Source organism: Lutra lutra, chromosome 1 (assembly GCF_902655055.1).
Source record: "Lutra lutra chromosome 1, mLutLut1.2, whole genome shotgun sequence".
Lineage (NCBI taxonomy): Eukaryota > Metazoa > Chordata > Mammalia > Carnivora > Mustelidae > Lutra > Lutra lutra.
The window spans coordinates 82,403,439-82,414,069 of record NC_062278.1 but is presented as its reverse complement, the minus strand read 5'-3'; positions in this window follow the sequence as shown (position 1 = coordinate 82,414,069).

Genomic DNA, 10,631 nt, shown 5'->3' with positions numbered 1-10,631 from the left:
TACACTGGGTGAATAGTGGTGGTATTAAAAAGTCATAAGACTCTGTGTACACATATTGAAGATGAGAAGGACAGAATTTCAGGATGGGTTGGTGCCAGGAAAACAGTATAAAAGATGGGAGGGGAGCCTGAGTGATTCAATCCAATTGGTCAGCTCAGGTCATGATCTCAGGGTCATGAGAACGAGCCCCAGGTGGGGTTCCCCGCTCTGCAGGAAGTCTGCTTGAGATTCTCTCTCTCTCTGTGTCCCTCTGTCCCTCCCCCACCTCAAATAAATAAATAGTCTTAAAAAAAAAAAAAAAGGAATGATGAGAAGAATTTTGGCCTGAACCCCTTGCTAAAACTTGGCAGAGGCAGGAGGATCGAGTTTGCTGTGTGTAAGTGGGGATCGTTTTTGTATTTACTCACATGTTCACCTTTTTTTATGCCCTTGTTTTTTTTCTTGAAGATCCATGTTTTCATTTACTTTCATTTCCTAGTCAGAACTTCCCTGAACAGTTCTTCTAGGTCGCTAAACAAGAAATTCTCTTTTATCTGAAAATACCTTATTTCACCTTCCTTCTTAGAAGGTATTCACCCTGAGTTTTTTTTTTTTTTTATCTTCTATCACTTTTTTTTTTTTTTTTTTTTTTTTTTTTTTTTTTTTTTTTTTTTTTTTTGCTGGCTGATTTAAACATCTTTATTTGTATAAAAAGTTTTATAGGGGCGCCTGGGTGGCTCAGTGGGTTAAAGCCTCTGCCTTCGGCTCAGGTCATGATCCCAGGGTCCTGGGATTGAGCCCCGCATCGGGCTCTCTGCTCGGCGGAGAGCCTGCTTCCTCCTATCTCTCTCTGCCTGCTTCTCTGCCTGCTTCTCTGCCTGCTTGTGATCTCTGTCAAATGAATAAATAAAATCTTTAAAAAAAAAAGTTTTATATATTTCCAATAGTCTTTCCATGTTTATCAGTATCAACAAAGATCTAGAAAGTAGAAAGAATACCTTTTAAAAAACTATATAGACTCTATAAGCTATATTTTAAATTTTATTTTAAAATTTACTATGTTACATGCTTTTCCTAGACCCATCAAGAGTTCTTTCAGAAAACTGATTTGAAACTTCACAAATATGATCACTTTTTATTTTAGACTATTTTTTTATTATTACATTCAATTACATCAAAAACTAATGATGTACTATATGCTGGCTAATTGAACATAATATCTTCCATCACTTTAAATATGTTCTTGCCTTTTTTTCTGGCCTCCATATTTCCTGATGAGAAGTCAGTGGCCAAGTCCTTTTTTCCCTTATCTGCAGGGTTTGGGGTTTTGCTGGCTGTTTTCCATATTTCCTCTTTCTCTTTGGTTCTGATCAGTGTGACTAGGATGTTCTCCAGTTTCCTTTGTCCTCATACTGAGTGGGTTCACTGAATCTATGAATTTCTGTCTTTCACCAAATTTAAGAATGTTTTGACCATTGTTTCTAGACCCTCTCTCCCCTTCTCTGGGACAGCAATAACACATATATTAGATCTTTTGAAATCGCTCATCATGTCCCTGAGGCTCTGTGTGTTTTTTTCACCCTGTTCCCCCTCTTCTTTGGATTGGGTGGTTTAATCGATAACTCTTCAAGCTCACTTTTTCATTTCTATGTTAAGTGCATCCTGTAACTCTTTAATTTCAACCAATATGTTATCCAGTTCAAGAACATTCATTTGGTTATTTTCTATATGATTCTGATGAGATTTTTTTTTTTTTTAAGATTTTATTTATTTGACAGAAGGAGATCACAAGTAGGCAGAGAGAGAGAGAGAGAGGAGGAAGCAGGCTCCCTGCCAAGCAGAGAGCCTGATGTGGGACTCGATCCCAGGACCCTGAGATCATGACCTGAGCCGAAGGCACAGGCTTAAACCACTGAGCCACCCAGGTGCCGTCTGATGAGATTTCTTAACTTGTCCTTCAAGGCCAGCTTATTTCCCTTACCTCACTGAGCACAGTTCTAAAAGCTGACTTAAAATACTTATTTGGTCTTTCTTTCTCTAATCATCCCAAAGTTTTAGCCAGTCTACACAGATATGTGACAGATAAGTTTCCCCCCAAACAGAGAAATAAACAAATGGAGGGAGGGGCAAGAGAAAAGTGCTCTAGTTATATCTGTCTCTTGCTCAAAGCCTTTCAGTATTTTCCTTATGCCAGAAAATAAAGTTGAAACTCATCAATTGACTTTAAAGGCCAATTACCATCTGTCTCCGGTCTGCCTTTTCAATGTCATGTGTAGCTGCTTCTCTGCACAAAGGACATGTTCCAACTAGATTGCTTCCCCTCTGGTTCCCCTAAGGTTCCTGCTACTTCACACCACCACATTTCATCATTCCCTTCCCTTTCTCCCTATCAGTAAAGCTTTCTGCCCACCCATTTCCCAGTTTCCATATTGAAATTCCAGGCAGTCATAAAGCGTCCTCTGGCCCCTACAGCCTGCAGGGAGCACCTCCTTTCCTGCTCTTGTTATCCCTCTTAGCTGAACTCATGAGTGTACACTGTTACAACACTTTTCCTACCGACTTGGACTATCTGCTCCCTTTACTATAAGACTTACTCCCTATCACCTGCTTTTATTCCCTCTCCGTTGCAGCTTTGAGGTCCCACCTTTCACACACACACGCACGCACACACACACACACACCTTCAGCAGCCTCCCTATCATCTTTCCCCTCCACCACTGACATGGGTTCTTGAAGGGCCATGACTGGGCCAGGAATCTAAAAATGGTTTTGTTTTGCTTTATTTCTAGAAAACTCCATGTAATACTATTTCTAGAAAATTGCATTTAAACAATAAGAGAGAAAGCTTAGAATGTAGTCCTGAAGAGGGTAGCATAATTGATGGCATAAGTATCCTTTTTTCCTCCTCTTTCCTCCTCTCCCTTCCCTCAGGCCAAAAACAAACATGAGGCCCCATGATGGATGAGAGTATTAGAGTAGACCTGATAGGGTTGAGGTTCCTGTCCTACTTGCTCTGTGTGCAAGAAGGCACCTGAGCAGGAGGGAAGCAATGGCTGAGGGAGACATTTGGCCGTGGGGGCCTGGCGGGGAGCCTTCCTAAGTCCCGTGAAACTGGGACACTTTGGGCAGTGAAGAGAGTATTGTTAATAACAATCACATGAAACAATAAGCAAACATGGCAATGTTCCTCCAAACAGGACCTACAAACATCGCACACATACCCCCTGCATGATAGAGAACGACAATCTCAGGGTTTCTAGAGCAGTGGTCCATCCCACAGAAGCACACAGACATGACTGACAGAAGGCAGCTGGTGGGAGAGCTGAGGTCAAGACAAGGGAACTCCCAAGTGCTGTACTGTGGGCCCCAATGTGAGGGAAGGCATCTCACTGTAGGGGACCAACGAACAGCCTGAAGAGCAGGTCTGACAGGACGAGGACGAGGACCACAGAGACACCAGACACTCCTCCGGTGGTCAAGATAGGATGGAAGGGTGCTAGAAATTTAGGTCACCCCAAGAAGGGAGGTAAGGAGACAATCTGAGCCCAACTGCGCTGCCATCTGAAAGTGACTGTTTTTCTTGACTTGGTATCATTTTTGCTCTGCTCTCGATGGAAATGAAGATTTTGTGAGTTAGACCCTGAGGAATGAGTGATGTTTCTGCATTCTTGCCATGGATTTTAACATTTTAATTTACTCTCAATTCTTATGCTAAGAAGATCCATCCTCTAATTCATTTCAACGTCCCCTTTGTCCTCTGAACTTGGGAGAACTGAATAGAACCCAGCAGGCCATTCCCAGAGAAGGGAAATGCACGCATCAGCACACAGACAGGGCTGCACACAGAGGCCGTGTGGGGCCGGGCCCGGAGGGACACACAGGAGCGCACCAACCACCAAGTCTCAGCAAGGAGAACTCTGAACCAGATTCTTTTCCAAATGAACACCATTGCTTCTGGTCAGAATAACAATGACATGTATTGCTATGACCAATACCCATGTAGCAACAGAGCTGAATCATTGTCCCATGTATTTTCATCACAGTCTCCACCCTTAGAGGAGGAGATGCGGGCCCAGAAGGTTGCATGACTGTGTGACTTGCTCTACCTTCAGCACCTTAAAAAACTCCAAGCCAGAGGCTGTGTGTTACCAGGAATGCAGATTTGATCCAGGACCAGACTCTGAGCATTGAACTTATGTTATGCATTTCTGTCCCTCTTGCTTTATGAGGGACATGTGAATTCTGGTCATAGGTCATAATAAGTGCACACTGGCCGTTTGCTCACTTAAGTTTTGGGGTTTTTCTTTACCTGCCTGTTACAGGGTTGGTTTGTTCCTTTCTGGTAAATTGCTAACGGTGAATTAGGGTTGGTCATCTTCATTACCTTTCAAATACTTCACTCCGGGTAGGGAGTCACTTTATATTCCTACAGTGTTTCTGCTGCTTCAATATGCTACACATTTCTCTTAGAACATCATCATTGAAAGAGAATGCAGTTCCTGTTTATAGATTTGAGAACATTGCTATTTATAAAGCATGGAGCAACCCTCTCTCTGAAAATAAGGTTTATTTGGCAAACAAAGAAAATACATCGAAGCCCTCAATGAAATGTGTGCTAATGGCTATATACCAGCTCTGCAATCACTGCTTTAAGGAAACTTCCAGGGAAAAAGGCTCTTCTGTACGAGGCTTTACCAGCCTCTACAGAGTCTAGAGATGTAGAAATCACCTACATTTTCTCCGTCTCCCTCCTGTTAAAGGAGAAGAAGGACTGAGCATAATCCCAAAAAGGAAAAGTAGAGAGCAAAACAGGAGGTGATTATTTTCTTGTTTTTAAAAGCGGGCAAGATCTGACGAAGGTCGGGCGACCAGAATCAATGACATTCTGTGATCTTACAAGACACATTTGAGTGTCAGACCAAAGCCACCTGTCCCAGCCGTTGCCCAGTACTGCTATAATTTACTCAAACTTGTTTCTTTAAAACTTGAAAGGTGACCACACACACAAAGGGGCTTCCAGCCCAGTATTTAAGTCATTCTTCCCTAGTTGGAGTATTGCTGCTGTGATTTCTTTTCTTTCTTTCTTTCTTTCTTTTTTTTTTTTTTAGTTTCTGGGGTAGAATTTAGAGATTCATCAGTTGCATACAACACCCAGTGCTCATTCCATCAAGTGCCCTCCTTAACGCCCATCACCCAGTTACCCCATTCCCCCACCCACCTCCCCTCCAAGAGTCTCTTAAGGTTTATCTCCCTCTCTGTTTTCATCTTAGCTTATTTTTCCTTCCCTTCCCCTATGTTTGTTTGTTCTGTTCGAGTGCCTGTTTAGGTCTCCTTGCCTTGATTCCCGTCCTGAGATCTGACCCCAATTCAGTCACTCACTATAAAAACAACACACCAGAATTCTTAGTGTGTGGTTTGGTATGAACTCAAGTATTCCTTCACCCCTACCTTGGAATCACAATTAATTCACACTCTTCGTGGTTCGATGCTGTCTCACTACCTGATAGAAAAAGTGACTCCATTTCCCACCACTCCAGACCCTCAGGAAGACCATTTGTGTAAGATTAAACTCAACAAAATATTCTGAAGAAGCCCCTCACAGATATTTCCCATCTGTGATGATCACATGGCTTCAAGTCAAGAGGATCCTCATTAATAAAATCCACAAATATTACAAATGAGAAAGTAAGTGGAAAAAGTAAAACAAAACATGTATGTAAGGATGTGGTTGTCAAATGAAAAGAGAGCATGAGAGATCATGTAAGTCTGGAAAAGCAGTAGTGTAAGGAGCTTTGAGCCTGAGACCAAGGCAGCAGATTCCAAGTTGGGAAGTTGTTCAACCTCTCTGAGTTCCAAAATCCCCATTGGCACAAGAAGGAAACACAGATTACAACGTTTATAAGAAGATTATAGTTAGTATATATATTATAGGTAGTACAGCACCCCAGGGCCTAATAAGTGCTCAATGAAACTATAGACATTATTATGATAACAGCTTATCATTTATATTATACATTTTAACACCTAGAGTGTTTTTTAAATGTTTCATTTCATTTCATTTCATTTAAATGAAACATACTTTATTTGACTGTACTAAATACACATGGAAGAGTTGGCCCCAGTACTTTTGGGGGCCCAATTTTTCTCAGTGTCCAAAAGCTCATTTATACTATTATTGCCCAGTACACAGGAAGTCCAATGCATGCCATCAGGGAGCTCTTTCTCTCACAAGGTCTGGACTTAATTTAGGAACTGGTGTACACAGTCTAGTTCATGGAGGGGAGACTGGAAACAGAGAAATTCTCTTATGAATATCTGAGGTACCTGAAGAATGGTAAGGAGCTCTGGCTAGCTAGGATATGAGTTGGGAGAATGCAGAGGAAGGACCAGTGGCCTAGCAGACCTGACCACACCAACATTGAAGTGAGAAGAGGAGTTCTGACCATTTGCAGGGATGAAGACTGCCCAGAGCTACCCAAAGCATTCCATCATCTTTATAATGTATCTTTAAAAAGGCTAAGAGACACTGTGAAACTTTCCACTGTTATAAGAGATGGTGACTCATTTTCATTTTTCATACTCATGTGATCAATGCTTAGAGAGGCTTTTGCTATTCAAAGGATGGCCCAAGGATCAGTAGTACAGGCAGCACCTGAGAACTCCTTAGAAATATAGAATTACTACAGACCTCCTAACTCAGGACCTGCATTTTAATAAGAACCCCCAAGTGATTCAAATGCATATTGAGTTTGAGAAAGTACTAGCCTGCGCTTATTGGGTGACTGTGTGTATGAAGAGGTAAAATGGGGTGGAGAATGCATATATTTTGAGTAGTACAAAAGAAACTGAGACCTAGACAGGTTTAATAAATTTCCTACAATCACCCATGCCTGTTTGATTCTAAAATCCATGCTCTTTGATAATTGAGCATTAAATTGATAATTTAAACATAAGTTGGATGTCTGTAAAAGAATATGCTTTCTGTACAATGTCCTTCTGATAAGTGGGAGGATTGAGGCAGATGTTCCCAGGTGGAGGTAGAGGGAAAATAAAGATTAAAAACAAGACAGGGCAAGTAATCTTTCATAAAGCACCATAGACTGCTGTGTATAGGTCTATAGGTGAGAACCATGTCTGAATGAATTTTGCTTCAAACTGTCAGACCCACTTCTGGCTTTGAGCTCCTCTTTGACCATAGTTCTTGCTTCCTTCCTCACAGAACCTGATACATGCCTCCCCTTTTCCTGATGCCTAGTGCTGACCATAGTTCTGAAGTACATACACATTTTCTCAAGAATTTCACTTGCAAGTTATAGTGGAAAAGTAAGTGTGGAATGCTGGCATTAACAATGTTTGACCAACTTTTCAGACTCATAACCCGTTTTCTTTCTTAAAAATAATTTTTTAGGGAAAAAGAGAAACAACTAAATTCCTACTAAAGATAAAATACTAGATTGAGCAAAAGACGGTATGATCCTTTAAACAGATCGCCTGCCCATTAGGGACTAGAGGCCATCCGCAGAAAATGCGAGGTGAGGTTGTAGAAATGAAAGACAATCTTTTTCAGATTTCTGTGATGTGGAAGAGAGAAATATGGTGGCTAAAGAGAAGAAGGTGTTGATAATTTTAAAGATGGGAAACCTTGGGGGCACCTGGGTGGTTCTGTCAGTTAAGGGTCAGACTGTTGTTTTCAGCTCAAGTTGTGATCTCTGGGTCATGAGATTGAGCCTTGCATTGGGCTCTACACTCAGCATGGAGTCTGCTTGAGATTCTCTCTCTCTCTCCTTCCCTCAACACCTCGCCCCCTCTGTCTCCCAAACTAAAAAAAAAAAGATGGGAAAACCTTGAGCAACTTTGCTGCCAGAAAGGAGAATCCAGTGTGAGGGACAGGTTGAAGATTACAGAGAGAAACAACAACATTCAGAACAAGGACGCCAGGAAGATGAGGTCATGGAATCCAGAGCACAAGTGGACAAATTGGTCTAAAGCAGGTGCTGGGTAATCTGTTAGTTAGTATAACAGGAGAAATGGTGGGAAGAGAATGGAAGCAGATACCGGAAGGTTTTAGGCTCAATGGAAGAAGGTGAGGAGGTTCCCTTCTGGTGGCCTCTATTCTCTCTGTGAAGTAAGAGTGAAGGGGGTCACGTCACTGCGGGGGATGAAGGAATCGTTGGAGAGCCCATGTGTTTGAGGAGACTGAATGTACGTAGTCACTCTTCAGCAGGAAACAGATAGCACACTTAAAGAGTTTAACTAAAGAGAATTAATTATGGCGCACTTCAGGTAGATGTGGGCTGGGTCAGGGGAACAGATAGGGAGGCTAAGGACCCAGGAAAGAGCAACAATGGCCAAGAAAAGGGAAGGGAGCCCTTGAGAGTGGGAGCCATGAAAGGGGAATTAATTGCTCAACAGAGATATTAATCAGATCTGTGGTAAGGCCGAGAAGAAACAGGGAAACAGGGAACCCAACTTTTCTCTTCTCTTTCCCTCTGGTGCTTCTGCTGATGTCTCTTTTGACAAAACCCAGTGGAAAGCCAGAAGGCAAGGAACCAGATGATGTCATCTGTTAAGGTCAGACAGTGCACAGAAAAGACATAGGTTGAAAATCTACCCACAGGAGAAACAGCAAATAACCAGCAAGCAGAGAATGTTTCAAATAGCCTGTTCCAGAAAGATGGAATTGCTGCCTAGGGTTGTCTTGGAAGCAATCCACCAATATCTGGCTACTCTGAAGAGATCACGTAGAAATAGTGAGACATGGCCATGGCTCTGGTTGTCCCAGACCCCACCTGTTTGAGTCTCCGCAGCATCCCAGACATGTGAGCCAGCAGCATTCAGATAATTCCACCCCTCTGCCTTCCATCCACCAAGGCCAACATCAAATGGATTAAAGACAGACTACACCAGCCCAGCTCTGGCTAAGTTACAGATTTAGAAGCAAAATGCTATTGTTGTTTTAAACCACTAAGTTTTTAAATGGCTTGTTTATACAAGATTACATAACTAGAACACAGTGTAGACCAAAGAGGGTAAACAGTACCTGTGGAAAAGTAGAGGAAAAGTGGCAAGTGTTAGCACTTCGAGGAGGCTGTTTTCAACACCTGTAAGTGACTTATTGTTTTCTTACCCCAGTAAAGGATATGGACAATTATGCAAAAATCCTCCCTGCTAGAGATACAAAGAAGCCAATAAAGTAAGCAAGGCAAATGTTTAGTACTTATTGGACTTGTCTATGAAATTTGAATATTTTAGTCTAAATGAGATTTTCATATTCAGATCAAAATTACTGTGAAATCAATTCAGGTTAGTTTTCCCTCAAAGACTTCTCTTTTGCTGGTATTTTGCCCATTTGGGAGTTGGAGAAAAATTTTACTTTGTGGTCTATTTAAGGATATCCCTGTTGATGTTCGCTTGTTCTCTTGTTCTACTCAGATAATTCACTGATTTTACAGTCTGGGGTATTTTCTGGTGTACCCAGGGCCCAAACTGTTGACGCTCACATGGCTTCTACTCTTCACCCAAATTTGTCCTGCTGATGTCCCTTTTAGATGAGTGGCTCCCAATTTTGGTTTCCACCCTGAACTCTCCTGAATCATTCAACCACTCTGCCCAGTTTTTTAAAATCCTCTCTCAGTGCTATGCCCATTCAAACCTCCTCGTCCCTGGTTGGTGCAGAGCTCTGGGCCTCTGTCCTTGTTTACCAGGATCACGTTCCTGTCCCAACCCCCTTCATTTCTTTCCTGGGTAATGATAATCATCTCCTACTTGGTCTTCTTGTTTCCAGGACTTCTTATTTAAAATCCAGACACCATACTAGTGTCCAATACATCTTTCTAAAACAACAATTTCATCAAGCCACAATGCCTCCAGAGTCAAAACCAAGCACACAAGAGCACCAGGCTGTTCGTGCTTTAGCCATTGTCCTCTTAAATCTCATCACACACCCTTTCCTCTTTTCATAGCATTTTTTCCAATAATACCACCCTACATGTCGTTTCCTAAACACACCATATTGTTTTGGGCTCCTTCGTGTTTAGAAATACTGCTCTCTCTTTTCCCTATCCTTTTCCTGACACAACCACGTGGGGAACTCCTGTTTATCCTCCAAATGCTTGCACCTGTCTCCTCTTACAAGAAGTCTTCCCTGACCCCTCCCTGAAGGGTTGCTCTCTCCTCGGCCTTGCACATGCTTCTATTGTTGTATAGGCCCCAGGGAAGAGGTCCAGGTTTTTACACATCAGCCCTCCTACTAGAACATGAGCTCCTTGGGAGAGACTGTCCTGCTCATCATTGTGCCTCAGAGCCTAGCACAGAACCATCTGCACCAAAAGGACTCAATAAATGTGGTGTTTTGTTTTTTTTTTTTTCAATTAAGTAGGACAGAATAAAATGTGTAACCATTTAGGGCTGGATTCCCAAACAATAGACCAAGTACCCTTGAAAAAAGAGCCTCTGGCAGCTAGCCAGGCACACCTAAACTTATGGAGTTTATATCACAGTATTAAAACTTCAACTTGATCAACAGCACTGTGGTGAGTAACTGAGCTGATTCGATCAGAGATGAGGGGCCTGGAGAGCTGCATGAACATGAACCATTTCAAGAGTAAGTTTTGTTAGGGTAACAGCTCATGTAATTCTGGTCAGAGTTAACA